Below are 19,129 nucleotides of genomic sequence, written 5' to 3'. Positions count from 1 at the left end.
TCCATATAAATATTCAATACTTAAACGGGCACAGTAAAGACATTAAATATACATATACATACTGTATACAGTACAGTTTGCATACGGTAATATGTTTATGTTCCTAAATCAATCTCTTTTATGAGCATGTGAAAGGCATGGTGAATCGATTCTCAAAAATTACTGTACTTTGCATGATTGGAAACAAATGCGTGATTGCGAAATGCTGTGGTGTTACTTTTACAAAGACGGTCAATGAAAAAAAGAATGTGGACCAGGCCAATACTTTGAGTTTACACTTACAGCTTGTCCAAGGTCATTCATTATTAATACTATTAGTAATATCTTCGTTAAAGACATGAGACATGACATGAGAGGTTGAGCTTTATTAGTTCCACCTTGCGGAAATTCCGGATACTATTATTTTGCTTGCGGTATTATAGGAGAATTTACGGTAACTAGCGGTATTTACCGGTAACTCGCGGTAGACTGCGTACAGCGCACTGGAAAATAATGCGGTATCGCCCGCGCATTTTGAATGGCTGCATCTGTATATGACTTCTAGGAAAATTGGTTCTGGTGTGTGCGTCCTGCGATGGATTTGTAGCCCATCCAGGGTATATCCTGCCTTTTGCCTATTGTTTGACACGATGGGCTTTGGCTCTCCCATAAGCCTGTTATGGATAAATTGGTTAGAAAATGGATGGATGTCTATTTTTCTGTTTAACAGCTACATTTTATTTTTAAACTGGTCTAATGCTATTTTTTGGAAAAAAATTAAAAAAACACTTTCCAAATTTACAGCACATTACAATATGTGACTAAAACTCACAAAGCCAAATGTGGAAGTTGCATTAAGATGAGTTTTCTTTTAATATAATGTTTATTAAAATATTATAATAATATGCTGTTGTTTGCATATTGTATATGCAGTCATTGTCTGAATAAATAAGGCCAGCATTCATTATGTTATGTGATTCCTGTCAGCCTCTCTTTCCATGTTTTGCTGGGTCAGCTGGAATTTCTGTATCCTCTTTGGATACAATATCCTAGCGTTACAAGGATATGATCTCTGTTGTACCCTACAGCCAAGACACAACTTACAGTCTACTCTGTCTTTTTTTTTCTCACATGATTCCCTGAAGAATACGTTACAAAGCATCCTTTTCTGAAATATCAAGAATAGTCGGCAACAGCTTCTGCAAAAGTTTATATCACCAAGAGAGCACACAATGAAATGTGGATGTAAATTCACATAATGAAAAAACAGATGGTGTAAAACTAACCCCTTAGAATGTCACTGTTAATTAATTGTTAAAATAGTACATATTCTCAGATTTATTTAAACAGCTTAAACAATATTTTAAATTTTGCACTATCAAGAATTAAATGCTTGGCAAGAACAATAGTGTCTTAGACTTTATGTGAGAATTAGTGGCAGATGGACACTTGAATATAGAGCACAACAAAAGTTATGCCAAAATATACTGATGGGAAAAAGAAATGCAACACCTCCTCCTACACACTCTGGCCCTCCCATCTGCATGGAATAGGCTGTAAAGTGACTCATTTGTGAAGAGGACCTGATGGCACTGCTGACGAGTCCATCACAGCCTCTGTCTGGCTCAAGCCAGTCGGGTGTGACGTCTAGCAGGTGTGAGCAGAGGGCCTCTGACAGGTCCCCTTGCTCTAAGGCCAGCAGCATGGAGCCTTACTGTCCTTTCTCTGATGCAGGCAATGTGTCTGTCAGTGTCTGTCAGCAGTTTCAGCAGCAGTATGGGTGGCAGATCGGAAATTATCTCTTACATGGACCAGTCTGATGTGTCAGTCCTGCTCTGGTGTGGTTATTCGAGGGCTACCAGATCTTGGATGGTCATCTGTTCTGCCAGTCTGCTATAACTTTCTCTGCACTCCGGACACAGTGGAGCAGCTTACTCCATAGTGTCTGGCAACACTGGCACATGACATGCCTGCCTGCAGCATGCCAATGGCCCTCTCCCTTGCTTCTGGTGACATTCGAGGCATTATGGAATGCACAGAAAACTAAGTGTAGCCTTTTTCTTGCAGTGACCTAAGCCTTTTTAAAGATGACCTGATCAGGCATTGTTCCACCTGGACCTCATTGGGTAAAAGTGCACCTAACGAGCTTCCATGTGATTGGCAAGTTGCAATGCCTCACTGCACAAGCTGACAAATTGACAACTTTTTGTGAAAGTCCATAAGCTATAACTATAGTATTCTCATTCCAGAAAATATTGCATTTCTTTTTTCCATCAGTATATCATCAAAAGTGTATTTTTAATCTCTTAAGTTTGGTAGACCATGTTGTCTCTGCATGTCATTGATAAACTTGGGCCCTGATGCCTATTAAAATTTAAAATTAAACAATATTCTGGAAAGCACTATTCAACAGGGGAAATAAAGAAATAACAATCAACTAATACAATTTGCTTTGATTTTCAGAAGCATCGAGACTAAATTGGAATGCATCAGTATCTACATTAAAGGTCTATTTATAGTATATTTATACTTAGACATATTTTGACATCTAAAAGTTCTCAGTGCTGTTTTTTTTGTTTTAGTTTTCAATACCCAGAACTTTAACACAAACTCTGTTGATGCTCTGTTGAAGGATCATATATTTATTGATGCATCATTTTGCTTGCTTTATTTTATTTGTAAACAGTACAGAAATAAAGTAAACAAATAGATGTACTTAACAAGGATAGGGTAATTCTTGCATTCTTTGGTTTTAGCACTTCTTAGGTATCTTAGTAAGAACAAAGCCAGTCAGAGATCAAAGTGAAATACTGTACAGTAAGAGATAATGAGCATGTCAATGTATCTGCATTAAGCACAGGTGAAGAACTGTGACAGGAGCAGTGTTCTGATGAAGCAGACTCTTCAATGCTATATACAGTACAGCCTTTGGGGGAAAACTACAGAACTATTCCACATGAGCTCAATATTTGAAAGCACATGATTGTCATTTTTCTCTCTCTGCCCAGTTTTCAGCATGTGATAATTGTGCATTATTTGTGTGGTGTGAAAATAGTGTAAAATGAATATGCTTTCCAAAACCATGCAAACCAATTATTCCATTATCTTCCAAGGACTACTAGAGAGGAATGTTTGGATTTCCATATTGTTTTTACTGTGTGCTTTAAACTTAACTAGCTGCTGTAAGGGGTGGTTGGGAGTGAATGAGGATCATAAGTGAGCTCTGAAGATCTATTCCTATGAAAACCTCTAGTGAGTCATTGATATATTTTGTTCTTCTTTCCTTGCGTTCGGCAGGTAGAAGACTTTCAGGAAATTCCTTTCCACAATAATAAGAATTAACACGTCAATTTAGGCATGAAATTCCAGACCAAATCTAGGTGAAAATGTTTGAGGAGCTGACTTATGGTGCTTCAGATGTTTCAAGCTGCAATGAAAATGAAGGACCAAATAGCACAAGAAAAGGAAAACAAAATTGTAGGATCACACTGAAAATATCTTTATAATATTTTGAAGAGATTTCAGATCTCAGACCCAACCAATTTATAAAAATATTCCACTGCAACAATCAAGCAAATGTTGTCAGAGAATTTATATAGAAGCTGAGGAAATGCATTCTTCATATTTAATATATGCACAATTCCTATAATCTAATAAATTACATTTTGTCATCTGTCTTTGTAACAGAGCTTAACTGTTGAAAATGACATATGAATTGAAAATGACATATTCAATTCCCATATGGAAGAGTGACAAAGTGTTAACATGGGATCAGACTGCAGCAATATAAAAATAATTGCGTGTTCTAGTGCCAATGGTGAGTTTAAGCAAGTTATCTACAGTAATACAATAAAGAAAATACCTTACAACACTCTTGATAGATTGAGAAAGTCCATTTTGTTTTTGGATATTGTAATAATCTTTTGTTTTCAGTCCCTTTAGTCCCTGTATATGTTTTTCAGTTGAACTGTTAATTAAATTCAGGGTAGAAAAATCAGTACACCTAATCAAATTGAATCTGAGACTCGATTTATCACAAAACCACAAAAGCATTGATTAACATCAGGTATTACGAATTGGGAAAGCCACAGTCTTATGAATGTCCAACAGGGCTTTTTGTGAAATGTATTGGGAAATGCATGGCAGTTTTTCTGGTTGTGGCTGATCTCAGTGATCTCCATATGAGCTGGTTTGCTAGTTTCAAACAGCTGTATGATATGACAGCTGAAAACCAAGAGCAGCTCTCTAGTGAAACCTGGCCAGAGAAAAAGAAAACACTATCACTTTCAATATTCCTTCAGCCTACAGGTAGTTTGTTCTGGATGTACAGTATATTAAAAAAACTAAATACCTTAACAAAATGCTTTACATAAAACCATCTCATGCTTACAAAACTGAAATAAATGAATCATGTGAGTGTAATGTAGTTGTCCTAAAACATTAGTGTTGAGGGACTATCACATAACAACTTGGTCTTCTGTCCCATAGGGAGGTGGATATTTTCACAGACCTAAAGTATTTTAAAACAAAATTAAATCCTTCATCAAGCACAGATAGATGTTTAAGGCTTAACCTTTTGTTTTAGTGTAGGGGATACTAGATTTATATATATTTCTTAAATGCAGATGTTTCAAGCAGCAATGAAAATCACAATGATATATTTATATATTTATATTTATAATATAGGTACAGTAGGTACAATTCAATTCAAGCATGGTGTTACAAATGGGAGGTTACTGGTGAAAATCTGGAATTCACCAAGCAATTTAGTCAATAAGTAAATTATTCATACTGTAACTTGTAAGTGATTTCTCCAGAATATACGGTAGGTATAATAATAGGCATGTGAATTCTTTATTCTCTGGCACATCTTTGGTGAGAAGAGTTATAATCCAGGCACACATATTTATTAACAATGACAATAATACAAACTACACCACACCCAACAAAAATATACAACACATAAGCTACTGTATGTACAAACAAGGCATCTTGGAGGCCTAACATTTTAATCACCCAGAAAACCCCCAGAGTTGTACTAAGTATTAAGCTCTTATACTACAGAAGCCAAAGCTGTTTTTTAAAATAAATGTAATATAACCTGCAGTTCATCTCTCCTGCAAAGCCAGATGCCACAAAATAAATGTTAGACTATATCCGTAGTCTAAAAAAATGCACCCCTAAACAGATGTTACGTCCAATCTCCCGAAAAACAGCCCACTAGTACAGAACCATTGATTTCTGGGTTGAGTGTAATGAACACTGATTCACTGGATTTGACTATCACTCGTGAACAGCTTATTGCTGCTCAGAAGGCTGACCTCTCTCTAAGTGTTTTTCCTCTGTTGTTAATCAAGATGAAGCTAGAGAGAAAGGTGTTGCTTACTTTATTGAAAATGGGCTATTAATGTGCAATTGGTGTTCTAATACTGCTATGGATGTGGACTGGAGTGTTATGTATCAAATCGTAATTCAGTCAGTTTATCATCAGCATGTGTTATGTTTAGCGCATGATCATCAGTTACATATGCAGCCATTCAAAACGCGGTCGGAGTGTCACATCAAAACGCGGTATGACGCGATATAACGCGTCATTTGGCATCATACCGGAAATTACCATATGCAAATGAGATCATGTTAATAGTATCCGGAATCACCTTGTAAAACCGCCAGGAGGAGCTAATAAAGCTTAACCTCTTATGTACAGCATTTGAGCATTTAAATTTAAACTGTGTATTACAGCATGTTAATCATCATTCATTAAAAAGTTGGTGTATTTTATGAAAGCAAGATTGCTCAGTTGGGCAAAAGTACACAACCTACCTTTATCATAAATATTTTAATTATGCAGAAATATTTTATGCATCAAAGGCTTTACCGAAGATATTACTAATAGTATTAATAATGAATGACCTTGGACAAGCTGTTAACTCAAAGTATTATGCTGGTCCACATTCTTTGTAACCGTCTTTTTAAACGAAAATACTTTATTTTTTCATTGACAAAAATTAACGCCACAGCATTTCGTTGATCTAACTAACTAACAAGGACAGGACGTTAGCTAGCCAATATGATAAAGGAATAAATGACTTTTTTTGTTTATTTCTTTAGCACATTTATTTGAACATTTCCATCGATTGTACAAGCACTGAAAAACTGTCCAGTCTCTAGTTCTTCAGGCATTTTCTTTTACTATAACATATATAAAAACTCCCTTGTTTTTAAACTATGCGAAACTTATCATTCAACAAGAGCTCAAAATATCACAAGGATCCTCAAGAGCGCAACAAAGACAGCAGGAAAAGATATGTGTATCAGATACATTAGAATCCAAGCTTTTTTATCTATGCTTTCTAATCTATGCTAAGAAGTAGTCTTTAAAATTTCTTTATCACACAGTAAAAAGTCAAAATTCTGGGGTGTGCGTATACGAGAGAATATGGCACGGCTTCAGAAGGGTGTCAGCCAATCAGATTTCAGGACCGGAATTATCTGTTTTATAATTTATAATCGGGAATATAATATGGAATCACGTATCTAAAGAAATTAATAATGATATTAATTTAAGGATCTAAATATCTAAATCTATGTATCTATATAGCTAGTAGTATTACTGTATTCCACTTTCTTTGTAAACAAATTTTGTTAACACCCGAATCGCAGGTGGATTCTGTTTTTTGTTATGGTCTGTAGCTCAAATCCTGCTTAACTAAAAATTAGACACAAGAAAAGTATTATTGGACAATGTTGTGAGGCTCTGGCCGAATTTCTCTGTAAACTGAAGAGTTATAGATGAGACACGATGTGTATCGCCTCTTTTTACACTTGTAAAAAAAACATTCCAATGTTAATGCGACACGGAAAATATTATTAATAATGTTGCGCTTTTGGGCTTGTGGTGTATTGGTCGTTAGTGAAAAGATTTAATCATTTAATCTCTTTACTGTGTACATTTTAATCCGCTTAGTATTGAATATTTATATGGAATTTTACCACTAAAGGGAAATTTTAGCATAAAAAGAAGAGGAGTATAACACATATGAAGGTCATAAACAATATTAATTTAGGAACATAAACATATTATGTAAACTGTATGTTGCTGGTATTGGTATTTTAAAGAAAAAATACACACCAATATTCCATTTCTCCCTAAACATTTTAAGCATCAAAGTCTTACATGTAGTTATTTCTAAACGCTTTTACGTGGTCCTTCTGACCATATTACTGTATGTGTGTTGCTGTTTCAGTACACATCACATGACTTGCCTTGGTGGCGTGACTGCTTAAGTGGCTGATTTACAGTATAAGCGTAAGGTCGGGTGTTCAAATCCAGCAATCGCTATGAGTTTTCTTTTAATAAATAAACATTTCTTTGAAAAACTAAAATAGCAAATATTATGGACACTACAGTATATTGACATTTTTTATATTTCTAAATATCACAAAATATCCGTACTGTATGTACACAGCAGTACCGCAGGTTGTACTGTAGGGCACAAATCCACATGCATTCGCCTAGTGCTGCTCGGTTTTCATCACTCTCTGCGGGAGTGCTGGCTGTGCCGAATTAAACCGGTTTCACAGGTATTTTCAAAGTAGAAGGGGGCAAGTCTACCAGCGAAAGACACCTCCCCCCACGGACACATGTTTTCTTAGAAAAACAGATTCACAGCGCGGAGCTGTGTCAGTCTTCTGTGTAAAAAAAACGGTTTGAACACCATTGCTGCTGTTTTTAATAAGCTGCTGAGTAACAGTTTAGGAATCTTCCTGCTGTCAGTAGTATTGTGTTTATAAAATTAAAAAAGACTTGCAGCTTACTCAAAGATTCTAAGATGATCACGAGGAAGTGTACTTTTGTCCAACTGAGCAATCTTTTTGTCATAAAATATACCAACTTTTTAATGTATAATGATCTAACAAAAACTACAGTATGCTTAAGAGTTGTTAAACTGGTTTTTATTTTTCGGCACAGACAACTTTGCCTGCCACAATTCACACTCAACCACATCACAGATCACGGATCAGTCCTAGTGTATGAGATATTGCTGTTTGATCTTTGATCTGAGCTTTAATAGAGAGCTTATCTCTATTAATATAACTACCGAGTGGTATTAAACGCAACTTTTTTGTATGAATGACTTTCTAAAATGTATTTAAAAAATAAAAATGATTGCTCTAATCTTTCCACGTTTAAAACCATGAGGAAGTAGTATACGCTCCTGCTTTGTTTAACGATGGTATGAAAAATAAATCTAAATAATGAGAAAGCTATGCTTAAAGTGAAATAAGGAACTTAGAATGCAAAGATAATGATTTACATTGCATTGTCAGATTGTGAACCAATAAAGGCAATTAATTAAACAAGTGTTTGCGATTTTAATCAAAATGGGAAAAATGGGCTTAGACCATTAGACATGCCATACACTTCCTCGTTATCATCTTAGAATCGTTGAATAAGCTGCAAGTTTTTTTTATACATAGCTTTCAGAAATACAATCAAAAATAGTTTTGTGGTGCATGGATAGATGAAGCTTTTCTAAAATGTATAACAAAATTAAAGATGATTAAAATCTGTAATCTGTAATCTTTCCACGTGTAATGTCATTAGAAATTACAATAAGTTCCTGCTTTGTCTGTTCCCTCACACCTGAAGAAGGATTCACAGCAGAAGCATTGTAGGCTGACGCGGCTACCCACCCAAGTAAATGCAGTAAATGTTTCTATTGCAGTAAATGTTCCTAGCATTATATCTAATTTTTAATTTCTTTTTTAAGCCATTTTTTTGACCATGCTCGAATATTCTTTTGTTCATATATTCGGAAGGGGAACACAGAAAGCCTTCAAACCAAATGCATTTTAAAAGACCACGAGTTGTGAAAATGTTCACAACTTGCACATAAAACTATCAGTGAGCTAATCCTCTTTTTTTAAACTTCTGGTTTTTCATCGATGCATAATTACACACTAGCTGGAATCTGAGGGGATTGTTGTGTACACATGTTGTGATATTTAGATATTTAGAAATAATGCCACCTTACCGCGGTCCTGGAGGGGAAGGCCTGACAGGCGTTGCTGGATGTACCCAGGGACCAGCGGTACAACTACGCGGCGTTGGCGTCGGCCCTCCGGAGGCATTTCGGTGGGAGAGGGGAGGCACTGGGACTGCTGCGGGCGAGGTTGTCCCAACGCCGCCGCCTAGCGGGAGAGCCATTGGGTCCAGTCGCCGCAGACTTGGCCTACTTACCTCCGGGCCCTGGCGCCAACTGAGGTGCAGCACCACGTGACTCTGGCCACACCTGTCTCCTTGGATCAGGCCCTGGCTCTGGCTGAACAGGCTGATGCCGTATTCGAGGAGACTGGTGGGCACCAACGGAGGGGCGTTCCCTGCCAGGCAGAGGAGGTGCCGCACAGGGAATCAGATGGGGAGGAGGAGACGGCCAGAGCGGTGACACCAGGGGAGCGACAACGGCGGGTCATCTGCCACCGCTGTGGGGAGAGGGGGCAGATCGCACGGCAGTGCCGGGTGTTGGAGCCCCGAGGACTATGGAGGCCGTCGGGAAACGGGAGCGGGGTGGCCTAAAGGGGGGAAGGCCGCTCTTGAGCGACGCTACCCCCGCTCTGGAAAGCCAGAAGAAGAGCTTCACCCCACCTGCTGCCGTGGAAAGGGTTGGCCACAGCCGGGGCTTATTTCTTCCCTGCCTCATCGAGGGCAGACCCTGCCAGGCCCTCGTCGACACCAGTTCGACCATCACCCTGCTGCGGCCTGGTGTCCTGCCAGGCACCGAGGCAGCTGGACCCCCAGGATGGGAAACCACCAGCCTGCTCCTAAGGACGGTGACGGGACAGTACACAGAGGTCCTCGGCAAGCGGGCGCTCACCGTGCAGTTTGGGGCTGCGAGGGTGAAACACCCCTTCTACCTCGCCCCAGTCCGCGAGGACTTTATCCTGGGGTTGGACTGGTTGCAGCAGGTGAGTGGTTGCCTTGACTTGGGCTGGTGAGAGTTGGTGGGTCAGGGGGAACGAATCAGTCTCGCGGCGGGCAGGGCAGGAGGTGTCCGGGGCGCGTGGGCTGACCGGAGCGGGAAGCGGAGGCAGCAGCGGTGGGCGTCGCCGGGGCCTGTCAGCGCCACGGGTGTCTGGGCGAGCGTGCGGGAGCTGACTCCCAGGCCACCCAGCCGGGCAGTTGACGGGGCGGCCGCTGGGGGGAATGCGGGAGCCAAGCACAACGGTGAGATAAGCTCGCCCCTCAACCCAAGTCCGTGAAGGTGCTCTGCGCACTGTGGGAGGCCTTGGAGGTGAGGGACGGGGTGCTGTGCCGGGGGTGGCAGGTGCCCTCCAGTGGCGAGGTCAGATGGCAGTTTGTGGTGCCGCGGTCGCTCTGCGCGAGTTCTCCAAGCAGTGCACAGCCAGCCGGACGTGGGGCAAAACCTGCGAAAACCCTGCAGCGACTCCAGGGCCACTTCTATTGGGTTCCCTGTCACCGGGACGTGGATCAGTTCTTCTTGGAGTCCGAGTTGGCACCAGGGCCCAGAGAAACATCTGGAGCGCTATCTCCCAGTGGGCCTCCTCTGGACCCAGTGGCTCTCCCGTTGGGCCAACCTCGCCCGCAGCAGTCCCGGCGCCTCCCCTCTCCCGCCGAAATGCCTCCGGAGGGCCAACGCCAATGCCGCGTAGTTGTACCGCTGGTCCCCGGGTACATCCAGCAATGCCTGGCAGGCCTTCCCCTCCAGGACCGCGGTGAAGTGGCCTGCCATCTCCACCTGAGACCAAGCGTTTGCCCAGGTTGCCATCTGGAACTAGGCTTCAAACATTTGCCATGGGACCTCCCCATTATACCAGCGCAGGCTGGTGCAAGGTTGGCGGACTGGACTCTGCTGGTCTGGCGTCTCCTTCCCACCACACGGCCTGAGGCGACCCGGAAAAGGGCCCCCCTTCCACTGAGTAGGTCGCCGTTGGATAGCCCTGATAAGGGCTGTGGCCACTGGCGGTGCTGAGGGGTCGTCCCGGCCCCTGGCGGCTGCTGCTCGCCCCCAAAAGGCACTTTAGGGGGTCACTCGGCTGCTGGGGGAACCGGCGCTTCTCCTAGTCCAACATCATCGGCCGTTCACTGTCCATCCTCCCGCTTCTGACACCAATGTAATAAATTTGGGTTCAGTGAGGACGAACACAGAGACTCAGACTTGTGGAGTTAAAAACTGCGCTTTATTTCTTCTCTGTCACCACCTGCCAGCAGCACTCCCTCGCCCAGACGAGAGAGAGACACAAGACAAGCCCACCAAGAGCGCGAGCGAGCCAGAGTGCGAGCCCGAGAGAGTGAGAGAGAGAGAGAAAAGAGAGAGAGTAACACCCAGGGGTGCGGAAGTAGGGAACTATTTACATGGAAAACGGGCGATCTCCCCAGACTGTACACCTGTTTCACTGTGGAACAGCTGCACTGGTCAGCGCCCTTCCTAAATTCCGACCTGACCACTTCCACTCCTGTCCTGCCCCTCATCGCGTACCCCAACCGGGCACTTTTCAGCCGCTGCCCGGGGCAAATGCGCTACAATATTATGGACACTCTATTGACTTTTTTATATTTCTAAATATCACAACAAGTTCGAATCTAAGGCATTTATTAGTAACAATGAATAGTTTCAAACTGCTACTGATATCATCATCATCAATATGTGAAAAAAGTTAATCCTGTTTTTTTTTGGTCTGTAGCTCAAATCCTGCTTAACCAAAAATTAGACACAAGAACAGTATTATTGGACAATGTTGTGAGGCTAAAGAAATCAATAACAATATTAATTCAAAGATCTAAATATATTTAACGCATACGCCTGATATTAGAGGGTGTGTCTGCTCGCATGCGCTGTGACTTCACTGTCTTTCCCTCTGAATACCTAGCAGGGACCTGTGCCGTGTGGATCTCTTTTGATCTCCCTTCAGATTTAAAAGGTTATTAATAATATCTTCAGTGTCACATTAACATTGGAATGTTCTTCCAAGTGTAAAAAGAGGCAATACACAACGTGTCTCCTACATACATTTTCAGTTTACAGACTGTACAAGATCATTTTTTATGAATAATGTGTTCCGTATCGCATTAAAATTGGAACGCTTTTCACAAGTGTAAATCCACCTATTTTCTAGCCTCTTTATCCAGGCAACAGTTTCACAACTCACCTTTCCCCCTGCCTGTCTGACTTTCTTTTTAACCCTTCTGTGCCCGGATTGCAGCGGGTAAGATATTTTTCCAAGAAAAAAAAGAGAAATTTCACCAGAGCCTCTTCTCTTCTTTTGTCTAATTTATAGTTTAACAGGATTCAAGCAGGATTTCAGATGAAAGGCAGTGACGTCAAGCAAGCCCAAATCGTAGTTTAACCCGTTCAGAGCCTACATTACATTTTAGCGTTTCATTTTGAGCTGAAGACCCTCACACCTGAAGAAGGCTTCACAGCCGAAACATTGCGTTTTCTCTCTTCTCTTTTAAGCATGTGTACAATGCTGTAATACAGTTTAAAATAATTAAAAGTCTAAACAGTATCAACTATACTCCATTAATATAAGTATCTAGTGGTATTAAATAAATACAGCTTTTTAGTATAGATTACACTTTTCTAAAATGTATTTAAAAAATAAAAACGATTACAATATAATCTTTCCACATTTGATCCCAAGATCCCAAGAAAAATACATCTAAATGGGGAGAAAGCTATGCTAAAAATGTATTAAGATACTTAGAAGACAAAGATAACAATTTACGTTGCATTTGTCAGATTGTGAATCAATAAAGAAATTTAATTAAACACGCGTTTGCGATTTAAATCAAAATGGGGGTAACGGGGACTCTCTTATTATCAACACTAGTTCAATTGTGGTTCTTTTGGTTTCACGGAGGGCTTCTCAGATACTGTAGTTGGGAAATCAGGTAGATTGCCAGGCAAAATAAAAACAGGTTTTGATAGTTAATAACCACTTTGTATGCGCAAAACACGGGTGATTTTTCTTCCTCCTGATCAGCTTAGTAATCTGTGTACGCTGTAAGGTTTTTACTTCTTAATTAAACGTTTAAAATACACGTTTTGAATAGAAAAAAACATATTCCGTTGTCTTCCTGGTATGTAGAACAGATCAGCAGGTCTTTCTTCCCCAATCAGTGGGGTGTCAGATGGTGTCAGCCAATCACTATTCTGAAGCCGTGCCATAATCTCTGGTATACGGCGTTATTGGAAACCCAATTTTAACAACAAATCGCTGGCGTTATATCCTAGAAGACACAGACCAGCACTGGTGGGAGCATGCCCGGAGCATAAAAGAAAATGCCTGATGAACTAGGGATTGGACAGTTTTTCAGTGCTTGTACAATCGATGGAAATCTTCAAATAAATGTTCTAAAGAAATAAACAAAAAAAGTCATTTATTCCTTTATCATATTGGCTAGCTAATGTCCTCTCTTTGCTAGTTACTTGTGGCTGTGTTTCTGCGTTTCTACTTACTATTATGTGTGCTGCTTCACGATTTCCTGAGGCCATTCCACTCCGCAAAATTACAGCTCCTGTCGTTTTCAAAACGCCGGTAAATTTTTTTTCTCCATTTGGTCTGCCTAAGGTCGTACAAACTGACCAAGACACACATTTTCTTTTGAAGGTTTTTACCCAAGTGTTAAAGTCTCTAGCAATAGAGCACAGGGTATGTAGTGTTTATCATCCTGAAAGTTGGGGCACACTTGAACGTTTTCACCAAACGCTGAAATCGATACTATGAAAGTACTGCTTAGACACAGGTAGAGATTGGGATGAAGGTGTTCCGCTTGTTTTATTTGCTGTCCGTGAAACCGTACAAGAGTCTCTAGGTTTCAGCCCTGCTGAACTTGTCTTTGGTCACACTGTTAGGGGACCTTTAAAAGTCCTAAAAGAGAGAATTCTGGTGATTGACTCGAGCCCTAAAACTATGTGTTAGATTATGTTAGTAAATTCTGAGAACGTCTGCATAATGCCTGCTCTTTCGCTAAAGAATCACTGTCAATTGCACAGAAAGGCACGAAACGTCATCATGACGAGAAAGCTGTCTCTCTCTCTGTTCATCCTGGCGATAAAGTTTTGGTTTAATTGCCTATTCCTGCCCTCTCTGCACGTTTTTCTGATCCATATATTGTCGCAGAAAAACTAAGTGAAACTGACTATGTAATTCGCACTCCTGATCGAAAACGCCAGTCTCGTGTCTGCCACATTAACATGTTGAAATCCTATCATTCCAGAGACAACCCACAGGTAAACTCTACAGATGAGATTGCTGGGCCCGCTGTCTCTTTTGTTGTTTCAGCCTGCAGGGTTACAGACTCTGCTAGTGTTACTGGTGATGACGAGTATGGTTTGGTGCTGCGCAACACTCCTCAGGAGTGCACTAGGTTGCCAAATTCAGAAATATTACTGAATTTGCCATCATATCTTATTTATTTGTCCGAACAACAAAGAGAGGATATTTTAAACCTGATTCAAGACTTTTCATCTCTTTTTGGTGACATTCCTACCCATACTACAGTCCTACAGCATTACATAGATGTTAATGGTGCTATTCCTATCAAACAACATGCATACCGTGTTAATACCAACAAAAGATCCCTTATGAAAAAAGAAGTCAATTATCTTGTAGAAAACGGCTTAGCCAAATGGAGCTGTAGCCCATGGAGTATCCCTTGTCTGCTAGTGCCTAAACCCGATGAAACCTTTCAGTTTTGTACAGATTACCGTAAGGTAAATGCAGTTACAGTACCAGACTCATTTCCATTACCATGCATGGAAGACTGTACAGATAATCTAGGTTCTGCACGTTTTGTTAGCAAGTTGGATCTGTTGAAGGGCTATTGGTAGGTACCGCTAACCCTGTGTGCCTCAGATATTTCTGCATTCGTGACCCCTGATAATTTCCTACAGTATACTGTTATGGCCTTCGGGTTGCGAAATACACCTACCACATTTCAAAGGCTCGTCAATTTGATTTTGTCGGATGTACCCAATTGCAACGCATATTTAGACAATCTTGTAGTTTATTCATCGGATTGGTTGGAACATATGACGCTTCTTAAAATGGTGTTTAAGCATCTTGAAAAGGCATCACTGACGTTCAATTTTGCAAAATGTGACTTTGGCAAAGCCACTGTCACATACTTGAGTAAAGAGTTCGGACAGGGTCAAGTTCATCCTGTGGAGGCTAAAATTTCAGCCATTGCCGAGTTTTCTATTCCTACCACCAGGCGTGAGTTGCATAGATTTTTAGCAATAGCGGGTTACTTGCGCAGTTTTTGTAAAAACTTTAGCTGTTGTTCACCCCCTCACTAATTTGCTGAGTCCATCTAAATCCTTTACATGGTTCGATGAATGCCAACATGCCGTTTAAGTTAGAGGTAGATGCGAGCGCTGTGGGAGCTGGCGCGGTATTACTCCAAGAGGATGAGAACGGCATTGACCACCCCAGTTTGTTATTTTTCCTGTAAATTTAATAAACACCAAGTAAATTATTCAACAATTGAAAAGGAAGCTTTGGCCTTATTACTAGCGTTGCAACACTTCGAAGTTTATGTTGGGTCGAGTGGTTTGCCTGTGGTGGTATATACGGACCACAACCCGTTGATTTTCCTTTCTTGTATGTACAATCAGAATCAGCGCCTCATGCATTGGTTTTTGATTGTACAAAACTACAATTTAGACATTAGGCACAAGAAAGGTGCAGACAATGTGTTGGCTGATGCCCTTTCTACAGTTTAAAGATTTGTTTTCTTTGTGTTTTTCGCTTTGTCCAAGCATTAGATGTTTGTTTATATGGGTGGAGGTGTTACATCCCAGTGTGTAGTCCATGTGTGTTTTTGTTGTTATGTTCCGCACTTCTGACTTTGATTGTTCTCCCTCCCCCATTGGTCCATCATTACACCACTGTTTCCATATGACATCATCATCAATTAGCTTCTCGACCAATCACAACTCATCTTATTCAGTATAAAACATGGAGGCTTTCAGAAGGAAGGGGCCTTTCGTTTGAATTCGGTCCCGCTTGGCTTTTGTTTTCGCTTCCCTTCACTTCGCTTCGCTTCGCTTTTGATTTTGCTTCGGCTTTGTTGTTTTGTTGGTTTCTGTTCGTCTCTTTGTACTTTCGTTTGTGTTATCCTTATTTTGCCATTACCTTGCCCAAACTTGTTATTGTATCAGCCTCTGTGTTCTTTTGTATCCTGTTACTTGTCTACTCTCATTTGTATTCGTAGTTCACTTATGTATTTGTGTGAACTTTTGTGTATAGAGCTAGTTCAGGTTGTTGGGTACATTTTGCATACACATAGTTGATTCTTGTATTAGTCACACTAGTTTAGTACGGGTGAGTGCCGTTTGTTTTGTATGGTTTTGGGTAGTCAGTGGAGGTTAGCTAGGGTGTTGAAGACACTGAAGACCATGTGTTCCGGGCTTTCTTTTGTAGTCAGGTTAGCTTTCCCTCATTTTCTTAGCCAGCTCTATTTTGTTTGTTATTTTCTTTTCTTTGGCACCACTCTAGTTCCCTTAACCTGTGTGTTATTGTGTCCAATTACAAGCCAGTTATTTATTCAACTTAAAATCATTACTTTTGCACCGACCCTTGTTATCACGCTTTCTAGTCCCTCACCAGAATCCACCTGCTTCCCAAAAGTTACACCCCTTTACCCCTAGACACTTGGGGACGTAACAACAAGAAATACATCTCTAGTCAATCATTTACCCAGGAAACCCAAGTTCCCTAAAAACAAAGAATAACAATCTCTCTCTAGCAAGGTTCAAATGCTTTGCTCTAATCAGACCCTGTCTGGATGATCATGATGTAGGGGCTCCAACCTGGTGCAATGTATAACAGTAGTGCTCTATCTTTCAATGAAAGACTTGTTTCCTTCTAATCCTCTCTATTCTTTTGCAGGTTTTGCTTCACACCTCTCTTCACATTTCTTGACCTCAGAACACCTGAGTGCCCATTCTGCATCTCTCCTGCTCCCACTCCCTCTCAATTCCCTGCTTTTGTTCTCCTATGCTTTATTAGCCACTGACTTTCCCCCCTTTCTCACTCCCGAAGAAGGCTCCACGGCCGAAATGTTGTGTTTCTTTTCTTCTCTTTTCAGCATGGAAAAAACCTTGACTCGTTCCTTTGCAGCCTACGCATGCTGCAAAGAATACAATAGTGTTACAGGAGATGATATATGTATATACAGATGCAGCCATTCAAAATGCACGGTACAAACCCGCGGTACGGTAAACTACCCACAAGCCACCACAGGGCACCGCGGTAAATGACTGGCTGGCCAAAATGACCGACAGGGGCACTCGTGGTGCATTGGTTGGTAGTGAAAAGATTTAATCATTTAATCTCTTTAATCTCTTTAATCTGCTTAGTATTGAATATTTATATGGAATTTTACCACTAAAGGGAAATTTTAGTAGCTGAGCATAAAAAGAAGAGGAGCATAATGCATCTGAAGGTCATAAACGATATTAATTTAGGAACATAAACATTACTGTATGTAAACTGTACTGTGTATGGCTGGTCTTGGTAGTTTATAGAAAAAATACACACCAGTCTTCCATTTCTCCCTAAACATTTTAAGCATGAAAGTTTTATGAGACAGTACCCAAATATGTGATTGCTGTATAGAATGAATTTTAATTTAAAAAAATTATTTAACACGAAAATTAAGCTGTTTACATCTTCCGCCTGAGAACAGTCACCTGTTGCTACCCAACGCAGAAACACAGCCACTAACTAGGAAAGAGAGGACATTAGCTAGCCAATATGATAAAGAAATAAATGATTATTTTGTTTATTTCTTTTGCACATTTATTTGAACATTTCCATCGATTGTACAAGCACTTGGAAACTGTCCAATCCCTAGTTCATCAGGCATTTTCTTTTATGCTGTGGGCATTCTCCCGGTCTGGCGCCAGTCTGTGTCTTCTAGGATATAATGCCAGCGATTTTTTGTTAAATTTGGGTTTCCAATAACGCCGCAGCAAACTCTTGTTTTTATGTCCACTATAACAGACAATCTCCTTTGCTTTTAACCGAGCGTTTAATAATTTCCTAAAATGAAAATGATTTACTTTATTTCCCTCACGGGATCAATAAAAGTATCTATCATCTATCTAAACTATGGGACAGAATTCTGGGGTCTCCCTATACCAGAGATTACAGTAGGGCTTCAGAATGGTGATTGGCTGACACCATCTGACACCCCTCTGATTGGAGAAAAAAGATGTGCTGGTCTGCTATACATACTGTACCAGGAAGAGGATTTCTTTCTATTCGAAACGTGTATTTTAAAAGTTTAATTAAGAAGTAAAAACCTTACAGCGTACACAGATTTCTAAACTGATCAGGAGGAAGAAAAATCACCCGTGTTTCGTGCATAAAAAGTGGTTATTAACTATCGAAACCTGTTTTATTTATTTTATTTTTATTTAGATTAAGAGTTCCCGTCACCAACATTCACATTTAAATCACAAACCCGTGTTTAATTAAATGTCTCTTAACGTAAATCGTTATCTTTGTCTTATGCATAATAATGTTCACCACTCTGTCCAGCAAATTAATAATAAACTGTATTTTATATAGCGTTTTAAATGAATAAGTAATTAGATTGCTCATAAACCTAATCACTTATTCTGCATAAACACAGCGTAATTGCTCTCTGAAAATGCTTTTTCTTTTTATTTAGGCTCAGATTTCAACTATAGATTGTACACTAATTACTAGCAGTAAATACTGATGTTTTGCTCCCTCTTACAACAAAAATATTAAAAATAATGTATTGTAGCTGGGATGAACTTTTTTTCGAACGTGTCTCTACCTGCAGCGACTCAGACACGGAATGGTTAAAGATGGCTGTTTCAGTATCCTAAAATATATATCTAAAGTAATAATTTAACAATATATGTACATGTTTTAAGATATGTTTATGTTGTGAATGTCTGTAGATTGTATCTTATTTTTAGTTTTTGTTTTGTTTCAAATGGCCTTGCAGATCGGATACTGTATCAAGGAACAAAACAATTATCGCGCCCGGCTCCTCAATGGAATCGCTTTAACATGCTAATGTGTTGGTATAACACTCTGTGTCTACAGTACATTGTGAACAAACCGGTTTCACAGGTATTTT

The sequence above is a fragment of the Atractosteus spatula genome, chromosome 4 (genome assembly GCF_055471065.1).
Source record: "Atractosteus spatula isolate fAtrSpa1 chromosome 4, fAtrSpa1.hap1, whole genome shotgun sequence".
Lineage (NCBI taxonomy): Eukaryota > Metazoa > Chordata > Actinopteri > Semionotiformes > Lepisosteidae > Atractosteus > Atractosteus spatula.
The sequence above is the reverse complement of the archived record's forward strand: the minus strand, read 5'-3'. Positions refer to the sequence as shown.